This window comes from Scatophagus argus, chromosome 1 (assembly GCF_020382885.2).
Source record: "Scatophagus argus isolate fScaArg1 chromosome 1, fScaArg1.pri, whole genome shotgun sequence".
Classification (NCBI taxonomy): Eukaryota; Metazoa; Chordata; class Actinopteri; family Scatophagidae; genus Scatophagus; species Scatophagus argus.
In genome coordinates, this window is record NC_058493.1 from 1,633,895 (window position 1) to 1,649,735 (window position 15,841).

Consider the following 15,841-nt stretch of genomic DNA (forward strand, 5'->3'; position numbering starts at 1 on the left):
AGAAGGCAGAAACCTCGGAGCAGACCCTGGCTCAAGATGGGCGGCCATCTGCCTTGACCGGTTGGGTTGAGAGGGAGAGGGGGTGGGGGTGGGGTGTGGGGTGTGACAGAAGGAGCACACAAACAGAGATGCGTAGCAACACTAATAACCCTGCTTCTTGTGAACGTAAAGCTCTGGTCTGATAACAGGGTACTATAAACTCTTTAAGATAGGATGGTGCCTGACCGTTCAGGGCTTTATATGTGAGGAGGGGAATTTTAAAATCTATCCTGAATTTTACAGGGAGCCAATGTAGAGAAGCCAGAACAGGAGAAATATGATCTCTAATGCTGGTTCTTGTGAGTAATCATGCAGCAGCGTTCTGGATTAGCTGGAGAGTCTTTATAGATTTATTGGGGCAACCTGGTAAATGGGAGCTATAATAATCCATCCTGGAAGTAATAAATGCATGGATTAATTTTTCTGCATCTTTCTGAATGTGCCTTTTTGCAATATGGTGGAGGTGAAAGGTGCTGTTGGTGTGTGTACTGTATCCTACACAAATAGTACTGCCACTATCCCACGTGAGTTAGTGCCTTGTATATTTCACTCTTAAAACTTGTGAACTAAATTTTGAGTCAAAGCCGGATCCATCTATAAGATTTCCACATCATCAAGTTAAAGCCTGCTCTCAATCCTCCACATTTCTGTGAGAGCTCACGCCTCTTCTCCTTCACCTTCTTCCCTTGATTCAGCTGAACAAATACGTGCTCAAACTAAATGATTACGTCAGTCTACGCACAATTTCAGTTTGCATTCATACTGATAAGTCCGTGTTTGCAGGCTATATATTCTGCTGACCATAATTTTTTTTCTCAGTAACATACCCCTGAATGACCCCTTTCACTATTCTACTTGTTTAGACACACATCACAGCTAATTAAGTACTATTTATACTCTCTGCAGGCTCCAGACTTAACAGCTCTGTAAAGGTGAAGTTTCTGTGATGTGCATTTGTTCTTTGTGAGTCATCTTTTGACCATGTATTCCAAATGTTGCTCAGGCACTGATTAATACAGTTAGACATGCTAGTTCAAATTCCACAGCAGAAATTGTATAGTACCTGTACTGTATGCTTCTGTTAATGCCTCCTACGTTACTGTGCCAATAGTATTTACATTTTTAGTAATCTTTAATTTGAATGCAGACAAAACTGGGTTGTGACATCAGAATTTAAGCTTTATGGGTGTTTATGACTGCGACAGACTCTGTGTTAAAGGGTCTCTTTGCTCAAATTACCCAAGAACAACAAAAGGTGCTTATGCAATTTTCACATCTTTATTCATTTTAAAAATGTGGGAAGCCACATACATAATGAGAGATTTAACTTATTAATATTTTATTCCTAACCACACACATGATTAGAGTGGGTGATTCAGTCAAGATGCAGGACACATTCATACCATATGTTTTCAAACTGATGATTCCCGGGACTTTCACAGAAACCTGTGTGATCAAACGTGAGGGAAAAGTTCTCATTGGCTTCTGAAGATTATTTCTGCTCAGCCTTTCATCGCTGTTCCAAACTGTAACTGTGAGAAGGTACGATCCAGATCCAAAATGTGACCCTTTTGCCATGCAGATAGTTTTTAGGTAGTTTAAATATATATCACATTATGGTATAAAGTGTCATAACAATAATTGGAACTGCATGGACCAAATGCAGACTTGCTATAGGGTTTGAAAGACAGTGCTATATCTGTCCTTTGGTTTACATTCAGAATCGGTTTAACATGTTAAGTTGCATATTGAGTATAAAGGTTCTTGTTTTATCAAGAAACAAAATTGTTCTCTATTTTATTTGCACAAATTAGAGGACTGGTGTATTTGTGCAGTCCTGTGCAACTGAAACAACAATCCATTAGTCAAAAAGAAAATGAATCAGCTGCCAGCTGATAAAAATAAATCAAAAGGTTTAAGCCTCATTTTTGTAGCTAAAATGCCATACATTTTTGGGCTCCAGCTTCTCAGATGTGAGGATTTGCTGCTTTACTTTGTCCTATGTTATAGCAAACAGAATATCTTAGGATTTTAGACATGTGGTCTGGTTTGTTTGTTTTAATGGATAAAACAATAATTTTGAATCAAGTGGTGATTGTTGCTTTGTGCAGTAATTGATGTGACCTCACATTAATGTTCCTGGGCACTTTGCTGAGAGTGCAGCAAACACTGAAAAACTGAATGAAGTCTGGCTGGGATATCCACCAGCGAGACTGTCATGAATTATGAAGGAAATGTGCATTAGGATGACGGAAAGGACATGGATCAAAATGCACAATAGGAAGTTATCTATAAGTTGGTCCGCCCTCGAGTGAGCAGCGCTGATCCCTCTGTTCCTTATTTAGTTTGGGCACAGCTCGCAGATGGGCTGTAAATGCACAATGGGGGAGTGGCCTACACAGTGTAGACCCTGGAGCCAAAGTTTAGCCAAAGCCAAGGCTTAATATACGGTTTTAGATCTAAGGTGCTCAGACTTCGTGACTATTTTAAGTACCACTAATTTGCTGTATAGTGCTGTGGGTATAATAACCGTATATTTGATTATGGTTGGCGATGGGAAATGCCAATGTATTTCTTGAGCATTTGAGCTATCAACATGGTACCCTTCAGTAGAATATTTGTTTTGCTGCTCACAGTCAAGCACCTTAAAACCTCTTCTTGCTCGAAATCAATCTACAGTCCCATAAACGTAATATGCTATCATTGTTTCAGGAATTTGATAAAACATGCCAAAGCTCACACATGGGAAACTTAAAGGGCTGTTCACAATTCTGTATCATTCACACTATATAGTGTTAACATGTCCAAGAACAACCGAAGTACAGTCTGTTTTTTTTTTTTGTTTGTTTGTTTGTTTCATTTTGGTTTTCTTAGCTTATTTAAACTTCTAAAGATGGCAAACATTGTCTGTTTATGTTAGTGTGTTAACATTGACCTTGTTAGCATGTCAGCAGACTCACATTAGAACTTAGCTTTACATCTAATTATATACTCACAGACCTTGTATTGTGGCTATACATTCTGAGTGTTGTTTCTGACGTTAAGTCCAGTAAGTTTTATTTATATAGCTCAGAATCATAAATAATAAATTTGCCTCAAGGCTCTTGAGTCTCTACAACATACAACACCCTGTATCCTTAGACCCTCACTTCAAGTGAGGAAAAACTCACCTAAAGAACCCTTGAAAAAAGAAAAATGGAAGAAACTGCAGGACGAGCAACAGAGGAGGGATTCATCTTTAGTTATGCAATAGATGTCATATTTACAGAGCAAACCAAAAGAGTATCACAGTCTGAACAAATGGTGATGACAGAATTACAGGTAATAGATAGGAATGGAAAAAGGCCACAGTTACTTCTGTTGTGAGTAGAATGACCTTCAGTCCCCTCTCTCATGGTATTTTTTGTCATTTGAAGGGCCTGACTTCAGTGTTATAACTGCTCCCTCTCTCTCAATATAGTCTCATTTTCTTATTACTGAATGAATGAAGTAAACTGTGGACCTCTGTGTCTTCACTACAGATTGATATATTTCAAAAAAATGCTTTATCTGGCTGTGACGGTTAGCAATAATGAAGTAAGACACAGCTTGTTTCCTCTGGGATCTGCAGCGCATTCCCGTAAGAAGCTTGATGACTAAGCAGAAAGTTGAGGTACTGGCAGCATGCAAACAGTTTCTGCACATCCAAGGAAACACACTCCATCTCTCTCTGTGCGTCTGGACCATGTGGGAGCCATCTTTCCTGTCCTGTTAGTGGACTGCAGGCAGGGAGGAAGTTGGAGCACCAGTGTTTAAGCCCCACGAGGCTTGACTTTGATTAGACCCTCATTATTATCTGGCAGCTGGAGCAAATAATTTGAAAGGGAAAGAACTGCACACAAGTTTTTTTTCTCACAAATACATACACAAAGCAGCATTTGATGTCAGGAGCACCATTCTCTAGATAACAACAGGATGGCAAACTGCATGAACTACATGACAAAACACTGTGTCTGCAGCCTCACATATTCACCAGAGATTATTAACTCTAGATGAGTAGCGGGCGTCAGTCTTCATGGTCATTTAATCCATCAAGGATGAGGATGGTTTTTTTGATGCCAGGTTACATATTCATATGTATAATTGGCTCATAACCCTTGTCTGTAGCTTATAAATCAAAAAAACATGACTATGTTTCAGCCCAACAAAACATTGTTGGGATAATGACATTGTGACATTGGAGTATGTACAGTGGTATGAAAAAGTATCTGAACCTTTTGGAAATCCTAACATTCCTACATAAAATCACCATCAAATGTGATCTGATCTTTGTCAAAATCACACAGATGAAAAAACAGTGTCTGCTTTAACTAAAACCACCCAATCATTTATAGGTTTTCATATTTTAAGGAGAATAGCATGCAAACAATAACAGAAGGGGGAGGAATAAGTAACTGAACCCTCTGCCTAAGGAGACTTAAAGGGCAATTGAAACCAATTTTTACCAAACTGTTGAAGTCAGGTGTGTGCCCAATCACTGATGAGTTGCTTAAAGCTGCCCTGCCCACTATAAAAAACACACCTGGTAAGAATTGTCTTGATGAGAAGCATTGTCTGATGTGCACCATGGTTCGCTCAAAAGAGCTGTCTGAAGACCTGCGATCAAGAATTGTTGATCTGTATAAAGCAGGGAAAGGATACAAAACCAGCTCTAAAAGTCTGGATGTTCATCCATCGACAGTCAGAGAAGTTGTCTACAAATGGAGAGAGTTTGGAACTGTTGCTTCTCTCCCAAGGAGTGGCCGTCCACCAAAGATGACGCCAAGAGTTCAGCGCAGACTACTCAGAGAGGTAAAAAAGAACCCGAGAGTGTCTGCTAAAGACTTGAAGGAATCACTGGCACAGTCCAATATCTCTGTGCACACATCAACTATATGTAAAACACTGGCCAAGAATGGTATTCATGGGAGGACTCCACGGAGGAAGCCACTGCTTTCTAAGAAAAACATTGATGCTCGTTTAATGTTCGCAAAAAGGCACTTGGACACTCCACTGAAGTTTTGGCAAAATATTTTGTGGACTGATGAAACCAAAGTTGAATTGTTTGGGAGGAATACACAACGTCATGTGTGGAGGACAAATGGAACGGCTCACCAACATCAACACCTCATCCCCACCGTGAAGCATGGTGGAGGGTGCATCATGGTTTGGGGCTGTTTTGCTGCCTCAGGGCCTGGACAACTTGCAATCATCAATGGAAAAATGAATTCAAAAGTTTATCAGGATGTTTTGCAGGAAAACCTGAGGCCGTCTGTCAGACAGTTGAAGTTAAAAAGAGGATGGGTGCTGCAACAAGACAATGATCCAAAACACAAAAGTAAATCAACTTCAGAATGGTTTCAGAAGAACAAAATACACATTCTAGAGTGGCCAAGTCAAAGTCCAGACTTGAACCCCATTGAGATGCTGTGGCATTCAATTCAATTTCAATTCAGTTTATTTATATAGCGCCAATTCACAACAAAAGTTATCTCATGACACTTTCCAATTAGAGCAGGTCTAGACCAAACTCTTTAATTAAATTGTAAAATAGAGAGAGCCCAACATTCCCCCTTGAGCAAGCACTTGGCGACAGTGGTGAGGAAAAACTGCCTTTTAGAAGGCAGAAACCTCGGAGCAGACCCCGGCTCAAGATGGGCGGCCATCTGCCTTGACCGGTTGGGTTGAGAGAGAGAGAGCATGGCATGACCTCAAGACAGCGATTCATGCCAGACATCCAAGGAATCTGACTGAACTACAACAGTTTTGTAAAGAAGAATGGGCCAAGATTAGCCCTGATCGATGTGCCAGACTGATCTGCAGCTACAGGAAGCATCTGCTTGAAGTTATTGCTGCCAAAGGGGGGGCCACAAAATATTAAATGTGATGGTTCAGTTACTTATTCCTCCCCCTACTGTTATTGTTTGCATGCTATTCTCATTAAAATATGAAAACCTATAAACGTTTGGGTGGTTTTATTTAAAGAAGACACTGTTTTTTCATCTGTGTGATTTTGACAAAGATCAGATCACATTTGATGGTGATTTTATGCAGAAATGTGAGAAATTCCAAAAGGTTCAGATACTTTTTCATACCACTGTATACCACAGTGTCACTCTTGATACTGCCACCAGGTAGCACCAAAGTATGACTCACAGTGGTTTTCATTTTGGGTATGAATCAATGGATGAAATGTCTATGTGCAATGTTAAAAGAATCATCCCCACAGAGAATAGTTACCTGACATTCATGCTTTTTAATGTCTTTTAGCTAGTCGTTTGTTTGTTTGTTTTTACTTGCAACTCTGCTTATATAAAAATTGTTTCAGGAGCAGCAGACAAAGTAAGGCAGCAGCTGTTGAAGATAGCGGAGCAATTAGCATTAAGCAGCTAAAAGAGTTGGTGGAGACCAACATAGAGGTAAAAGTGATCGAAAATGTTGTCTAGATATTCATGTTCTGTGTCTTCTGGATCCATATGCAGTTGTTTTCAAATTTTTTTTATGAAATGTGCTGCAGTGTTTCTCATTGCTCTTGTTATCATTATTATCACACATTATTATTATAATTACCATAGTGCCCCTGCTCACTCACAGCTCAGAGTATCTCTTTCTTTTCCTATGTCCCCTGCTGTCATCTGCTCACATTAATAGCTCCAGCAGGAGACTGACGAAAAGAGTTTGTCTCTAAAAGCTCGACCACGCCAAAGTATAGAGTTCATGCTGAGATGCCTCCAGCCTACATTTTCATGTCGATCTCTCATAAACGATCACAGCATGGCGTCATCTGATTCATCTTCATCTTTTAGATTGTCAATGGGAGTTGAATAGATTGTCAGGTCTCTTAACGATGTATTGTGTCTTAGGAGAATGACTTCAGAATTCTTCAGGTTCATCAGCCCTCTTGGTGGTTAGTCATTTTCACTTTCTCTGTAGTCTTATAATAGAATATACAGGTGTGGTATTGATTAATTCTATTAAGTTACTATGTCAAACAGCAGTTGTTAAATTCTTTTTTTTCTTTTGAAGATAATCTGTGTAAACAATAGTGTTGTTTTGATCTGTTTTTCTGCATTAGTCGTCTAAGTCAGTGAAGGGCAGTCTTAATTCTACAGCGGACAGTGATCATTTTGGAACAAGACTTCTTAAGTTTGGTGTGGCACCTGCTTTTTTTAGTTGGTTACTGGTGTTATTCTTGTCTATTGGTAGGTTAGCATTTTTTTCATTTGCAAAAACTGGGAGCTTTTCACTGTCTGTTGTTATTGCTTACGTCACATTGTGCAGGTGTCCACACTCTCCTGCTTGATTTGCTGTCTTGTTGCCTGAAATACATCTAGAGGAACATATAAGTAGCTGGCAGCTGACGTTACTCATGACTCATTCTCTGATATTACTTGTGCTCATTTTTTTTACCAATACCCAGTCTTCAGATGACACCCACATGCTGCATGATTCTTGATAATGTTACAATAGCGTCACTACAGATGTTTTTTTTTCCTTCCACTAACTGGGAGTCTTAGCTAAGAGTACATTAGTGAAATGCAAGTTGCTGTTCATTAGTGCAACAGGTCCAACAGCTAACAAGGCAGTGAACACAACGTAACAGCTCTGTCGTAAAAACTCATAGAATGCTTATTGATGCTATAATCACTTATGAAGCAGCTTTGATTCTTTTAAAAGCATGAAACTGCATTACACTTAATGGCAACAATGAAGCATTCTGATGAAGCTGCATTATGCATCATTAAGTACTTAACACATACAGTGACGACTTATGGTGCATGACTTATGACTGCACGGACTGTTGGCAAACTGAGTGTTTATTGCAACTGATTGTTGAGGTGTGTACAGATGAATATAAGTAGTCATATTGTATTATAAGCCTCATTAGTCAACCTCTAGTTTATTAGTTGTCAAGAGCATCCGTAAGACACTTGACCTTATAATTCATTTCTAGTCACATCTGTATTTTTTTTATGACTGTTGATATAGTGCATCCAAAAGTATCCTGTGTGTTAATGAGTGTAGTTATAAAGCATTAAGAATTCATTATGATTGCATTATAATACACTATGAATGCAACCGGTGATGGGGATCGAACAAACCCCCAATCAGTGGCAACCCGCTGTACTTCCTTTTCACAATCTGAGCTCAGCAGGTGACACTTTGCGCAGGAAGTCAATCAGTTAACAGAACTTGTGATAATACTGTCATCCCTCTTAAATTTCCCTCGGGATCAATAAAGTATCTATCTATACAACTAGGGAGGACAGTCTGAGGATATTAGATTGAGATCGATTTTGAAGGCATCCACAGTCTACTTTTCATACAAGCTGCAGAGATATTTTATCTCCTCTTATTTCTGGTTCCAAAGCTCACGTAACCTCATTGATTAGTAGATCCGCACTAAGTGAACATACCAACAGTGATGTAGCCAGTTACTGTAGATGCCTATAATGGCTGACATAACCGACAAATTATTTCACGTGCCTTTTCCTTGGATGACTTTCTTTAAGTGATGCAACATGTATAGCATTCTAGCTAGCTGGACGAGAAGCTTGTACCAAAAAAAAATGCAATGTTGTCTTTTAATGGTGAAAATGCAGACATTAGTTGGTTTGTTGTCTGGCTACAATGTATAGGGCATTAGGAAATTGAGAAAAAAAGATTTGGATTTAGATTTTGGATTGTGAATGTGTGTGTGATATTATTTTTGGGCCAGATCCACCAAAACTAAATACATTAGGTGTTTACATTAACTTTCAGTTGACTTAAGATTTGATTCAATAAATTGGCAAATCTTTGAACAGTTTGGTGTAATATTTATCCATTAAAGGTAGAATAGCATGCATATTTGGGTCAACACAGTCTGTACTGTGAAAACTCTCCTTAACTACTACTGACTACCTTAACAAAAGTTCTTTGTTTAATTCTCTTCAGTGTTTTGATTAGTACCATACACCCAGCCAGCGTTGGGATCTATCTGCGATTGCAGCTGAGGGAGAGTACACAACCAGTTCAATGGTGTTTGATGGTGAGCTTAGTAAGGCCAGCAGTTTGTCACAGAGGTTAAAGACGTGGGCAACATCAAACTCTCATCGTCAGGGCCTAATGTGAAGCAGCTGTCTGAAGAGACGCAGCCACAACCCGAGTCATCTGAGTCAGAGGAAGGGGAAGAAAAAAAAGGAAAAAGTGCTGAAAAAAAGCAGTCTGAGTGAAATGAATGATGCTGATTCAACACTGGGCGACTTTATGAAAACATTTGTTTTGCATTAGGCTTCTCTCTGTGCGTGCCAGCGGTGACTAGCGACCCAGATCTTTAGCAGAACACACCAACTGAATGCTTTTACTGATGTCAGCCACACAGGGGTGATGGCAGGGGCCAGATGAGTTCATCTCAGTGCAGCACAGATCAGATCATGAATAATGACACTATTTCTTGTGGCATTCCACTTCAGACAGTAGAACGTCTGCAAAGTGTGGTTTTGCTTTTGATCTTCTTTCTGGGAAATGTGGCATTTAAAGATAAAAATTGTTTACTTTTGGAACATTTTTAGCCTGGTTGCTAAAAACTCGCTTTGTTGCTGTCTCACTTATGGTCAGATTGTTGATATCAATTCCATCTCTGTACTTTTCCAGTTATTCTAGAATCCATGGAACTCTTAATTGTTTTGACAAACCAGCAATCAGACTTGAAGATCGGTATATCAAAAGTGTGTTCAGCCTAGCTTAGAAATAAACACTGGTAGCAGTAGTGAACTGCTATACTCTGTCAAAAAATTAACATACATTCAAAGTTCAACAAACTGTATTATTTATATAGCATATAACACAAATGAGACTTTGAGCTTGAAAGCCTGTTTGTCACTTTGGATACGGCAGAACAGTCAACTCAAGGTCTCAGCTCTGTTGTTTCCATCAACAGATGCTCAGTTTCCAATTTTTGAATGAACCGTCAAGTGGCCAAACTTTCTCAAAAGTGAAGCTAAAATATACCTGATGTGAGCTCTGCTGTCTTACGCTGATGACATCCTTCGTATCGAGTTCCCGTCCATACACCCATTTGACCTATTTGTGAGCAGCACCCAGTTGTCAGTCATGATATTTCAGCCACCTTTTTATAGCATCAAAAAATTAATTAAAACCAGATAAATGAACACTTGAAACATACATCAATGTGATAAGAACAAACTAAAATGACATAAACTGTGTTTGAGAAAAAGTTACTTGTTTTGTACTTTGAGTTTATGGAGGGGGGGGGGGGGGGGGTTTATGACCTGTGCTGCATCCAGTCACCAGGGGATGATCCAGATGTTTTGGACTTCACTTTTGGGAGCTGTCATGTCATCCGTCTTTATAGACTCTCAGTGGTTCATCATCACAAAATTACCTCCTTTCCACTATGGGAACTTAATGACCTGTAACTGGAATATTCCCTTGTGAGATCTAGATCTAGGTGTGGATTGATTTTTTTTTTGTCAATATGCTGATAGTTTTATATATTTTTTATATTTTTCCACCTAATTGCAGAGAACTTCAAGTCTCTCCTGTAGTGGAATTACCCAACTAACATATATACCCCATACTGTGTTCGTCAGCAATACGTGGTAGGCGTCCAATGTTGAATGCAATCCATGTTTTTCGTCGAATTACACTACACACTCTGTTGGCGAATAATCAAGATTCTAAATCAAGAAATTTTTTTATCGACCTAGCTGTTCACTGTCGCAATGGTTATGCTTACTTCATTTGGCTAATTCCCTGTATGGCTGAAAGCTTATGAAAACACATACAAATAGACAAAGCGCAAGCAAATTAGCAAAACATCTTCATCAGTTTAGGAATTTAGGAAATGTGCTGCAGATACACACAACACAGCACATTATAGAAATGCACTGCAGATACTGTAAAAGACAAAAGTGTTTCCACGGGACATAAGTACTGAACACAGCTTTGACATGCCCACTCTGCGTCTGTTTGGCTATTAGTCATTGCCCTCTCTGATTGGGTTAGTTAGGTTTAGGCCTTAGCAGTGATGGGGAGTTAGAGTAAGAATATCAGAGTGAGCCAGTCAGGCAGAGTGAGCTGGACAATTCCTTTGCCATCCTAGGAAAAAAGAAAACCAGACAGTTTTTTCAGAACTGATGAAGCTGCTTGGATTAGCAGTGAAACGTCTTCAAGCCAAATCTTCACAAGTCCAGACGCCTTGCTTTAACTCTTTGAATAAACAGATGATACATGAGTCACCAACTGTAACAACAAGGGTGTCCAAGCTGTGTCCCCTGTAAAAAACGGTCTTTTCTGTTTTTTGTATTTACAGCACTTTTCTGTAATGTGTTCTGTGATCTCGTTTCATAAATGCTACGCACGTGTTTTCAAATTGATGAAGATTCAATTTGCATGTGTTTTCATAAGATATCGTGCATTCAGCACTCTCCACCACTGTATACCTGGCTCAATTACCAGTGCCAGTAGTACCACAGAAGAAAATTTCATGCTAGCCACAAAGAGAACCTTCAAGTGTTTAGTGGCACATTGCCCAAAGAGTTTAACTCAAAAGGAAGGCTGAAAAGCATGGTGGAAGTACAGCTAAAAGATGCAGCTTCACAGATAAGGAGGAAAGTTTTTAATTGCATTGTATGCAGTTTATATGGCCAGCTGAAAAAAAAATTGGCTGGTTAAGTCTTTCAGCCATTGGCAGATAGACAAAAAGTACATTTGAGACCTGCTCCTGACTCATTCGTCTCTTCTGCAGTCGTCCTTGACACAGTTTCCAGTCCCAGCCGAGCCCTGCTGGGATCCAGCAGCCATGAAACATTCTCCACCTCATCAGTCCTCCGCTCTCCCCTCGGAAATTTATTGACCACCCTCCTCCCTCACATCCCCTCCTCTCTCCTTTTTTTCTTCTCCACTGCTGTTTTCTTCACTGTCTAGGTCTCCTCTCTGCTGTCTTTCTCATTCTGGCTGAACTAGATTTTCTTGTGCCTTTTCCTCTGAAACATAGTCTTTGAAACATCAGGTCTTTGAAGGTCACACCTTCTCTTTGTCCATTTGAGGAAAGATATAATTGGGAATAAAAGGATGGAAATAGACAAATGGAAAAGAAGAGGGATTTCCCTTCATTCACAGTCACTTCACATCATTTTCTTCACTTGCCGTGTTCCAGAACTCCATTCATTATTAGCAACAAGTTACATTTTCCATTATGATTCCCATGGTTAAACTCAACATCTGTCTTTTTCATGGTGTGTGCCATAAAAAGCTTTTACAACCGCTGATTGGGGAAGCACTCCTACCATTGCAGCTATCGTCCACATCTGGTATAACAAGCTGTATGTGCAATCTTATTGAGACCAAGATCTTTTTGAACAAATACACATAACAAACAGAAGCACGTGCAGTGACAGCCATCCTCAAATAGACTGAAAGTTAAAATTAAAATCTGGCTTTAAAATCTTCTGTACTCCATTCATTCATTCATGCGAATAAAGTCTATGCTGGAGTGACAGTATTGCTCATACCACATGTTTTATATAGGGACTTTAGCTGACAAATAAAAATAAAAACTGCTCACCAGTTGTTTCTGTTAAATACAGAGGAGGTGACAGCAACAAGTACTCACTGTCTGCAGACCTTTAGTGTGGCTGATTGGTTGAGTTTAATTTTTATTGTCAGCAAAGCATAGAGTTTGTCACCTAATCATATAGAGGAAACATATACACGCAGACTGGTGAATTACATACAGCTGGTCTGTAACATGAAAAGGACAGTAAAAATTAGATTTCTTTAGCACATTTTAAAGGCACACTGAATGCATTTACTAAGTTGTAATCCTATGGCCCTGTGTTTGTCTATTTTATATGCTACAAATGAGTAGCTGTTCTAGTATTTTATAGTAAAAATTATAGTACAATAAAATTCTTTCCCTTTAAAAATTAGACAAATTTTTTGATGACTCATTTTGAGGTTATGGGGAGGGTACTTAATTTTATCTGACCAAATGCAACTTTAGTGACTGGCTAACGCATCACATAAAATCACGCTTGACTGTTAGCTTGTGGGTAGCTAGAAGAGCAGTATCATAGTTGGAGGTTTGTGTTTGGCACAAGCTTTATCTTTCTAAAGAATGTGGTTGAAATGCATTGTATTTATTTCAACCATTATTTTAGTCTTTCTAATCCAACAACTCGGCTAAAGGAGGTGTGCACATGTCTGTGGAGGCCATCAGTCTTCTATAGCTCTGTGTCATGCTCAATTCACTTTTGGGCAGTCTAATCACATCTTGAGGATGTGATTTAAATCACATGTGTAACTAAGCCCTGCCCACATATGGTTTCACGTGGAATCGCAGACTCTAAAGTTTTTTCACTGTTGCTTTAAAGCAGAAAAGCCTTTTTATTACACAAACGTTCACAATTTAGAGCGAAGTAGGACTCCAAATGAGCAGATGAACGAAGACTGGAAAAGTGAAACAAGGTCTTTACTAATTTTCTTCAAAAACACAAACTATACTCTACTATACTATACAAACAATACTCTTTCAAAGTCCAACAAAAAAGAACCCGAGTCCGGGCAACAGAGTAATGCAAAACCTGGTCCAAAAAACGATTAAACTAGCACAGTTCAGAAGTCCAAACATAACATCAGTTTCCTGAGATAACCCAAAGATCCAGCCTGGGAGATGAAGCAGGCAGAGGCAGGCAGGTGAACCTGAACGCAGAGAACAGCCGTTAATTCCAGAAACCATACAAATGCAGGGGAAGGTGCAGCGAACCTAACTGAGTGCCACTTCATCAGACGACATCATTTGTCGAAGGTGGAGTGGGAGAGCTGATCTTAAGTAGTGCAGGAGATCGGGCTGATGATGAGAACCAGGTGTGGGCGTAATCTGCCTGCTCCGCCCTGCTTCGCTCTGGTTGGACAGGCACCCGGAAACACAGATGAGCCACTGAAAAGAAAAAAGAGAGACACAACACAAAGAGCAACACAACGCAAGATAGTAATCTTAACACAAACAGAACAATATGCCACACAACAAAATATAATGAATAGAACTAGTGTTACTGTATACCTGTGCTCTCCAGTCAAGCTGTACTTTACAGTTATGTCTGTCCAGACTCAAAGTTTGCAGTGACTGACGGGGAACTTCATCACGTGGTGTGACAACAATCATCTGAAGCTCAATATCAGCCAACCTCATGCACTTACAGTGCTTCAAATATGGGTGTTGTTGCAAAGAAGCCCCAAAAAAAGAAGTTACAAAAAGAATACCCGAGTTTTAGTAAACTAGAATTTAACTTTTAAAGTGCACAAGGACTCACACCCATCCTGCAATGGTTCTTGTAGCAATTGTGGTACGAGTAGTATGTGTAGTATTAGTTCCATCCATCCATTTTCTATACCGTTTATCCATGCAGGGTTAGGCAAGAGGCAGGCTGTACCCTGGGTTGGTCACCAGTCCATCACAGGGTTGACACACAATGACAGACAATCACACCTGCTCACACACTCACACCCTGAGTAGCTGCACTGCACCGCACCATGGTGCTGCCCTGTAGAAATAGCTGTTTTGGTAATTGGAATGGTAGCGAATAAGACTGATTGCTCTCATCTGTCACAGAATCCTCCTGTTAAGCCTCGGCTGATCGGTGAAGGAAAACTCCAGAAGCAGGGTGGAGGTGGGTCAGCTCTGAGCAGTGTAAAGTTAGAAAGTCGCTGGCCTAAATAAACATCCAGCAATGTGTGTGTGTTTGTGTGTCGATGTCTCATGTCTTGGAAGATTTCAATATAATATATTCCCAGACAAATATACTGATATTTGTCTGGGATATATTGATATTCTGGTTAAATATTATCTGTGTTAATTGACCCGGTGGAGTCAGCGATTGTGGCAAAATTATTTTCACTGAACATTATTACTGGAGAGATGAATAAATATCTAAACACAGGGGCGAAACTTGGTTAAGTGTGTTAGTGCATGCGCCCCATGTACAGAAGTTTGAAATCCCTTTATAGTAGCCACCTGTGGTCTTTTGCTGCATGTCTTCCCCTCTCCCACCCCCCCATTTTCTGTCACTCTGTCTGGCTGTCCTATGCATTAAAGGCATAATTGCCCCCCAAATTTTGTTAAAAAATGTGATAAATATTTAGGACTTCAACAGATTTTCAGGCGAAGAAAGGTTATTACTCGATAATGGAATCCGAGAAAAGGCAGAGAAGAAGGTATGTTCCTCTGGCAGTTGACTTCCTTCCATGGAGGTGACCAAAGCGGTGACCTGATCTCAGGCACTGATCCAAGACCTGGTTGACTCGTCTCAGGGACTCCTTAAACTGATCAACCATAATAAGCATATTCGTGGCTCCCTCTCACTCTGTCTTCTCCATTGTACGAGTACTGCTGGCTGGCTGCCCTCATTCTTTGTCTGAGCCACGCGGTACATACACTCATGCTGGCAGTGTTAACACAGCCAGTAGATAGCATTAGTGAGGAGTGAAAGTGAATGGCTGCTCCCCTTGTCTGGCCCTGACACTCCGGACAAAGGGCCCAGAGGAACAAAGGCTGAGACTCACTGTAACAGACGCAGATCAAGTTACACTGAGCAGGGACCGGTGTGTTACGGACGTGCTTAGAGCACGGCCCTGCGATGATGATGGAATGTCATCTAACATGGTTACTTTAGAGTTAGAGGTGCACCGATTGCAATTTACTTGGCCAATTCTGATTTTTTTCCTAAGCATGACCTCCAATTTTTCTTTCTAAGAATTCTAATTGGCTGCACATACAAAC

The 15,841-nt window shown here is 40.0% G+C and overlaps 1 protein-coding gene across 4 annotated transcripts in view; it reads left to right on the top strand.

Annotated features, from left to right (window-relative positions):
* Positions 1–15,841, top strand: part of efl1 (elongation factor like GTPase 1) — a 100,462-nt gene that overhangs the window by 38,984 nt on the left and 45,637 nt on the right. The gene's annotated exons all lie outside the window — the stretch shown is intronic.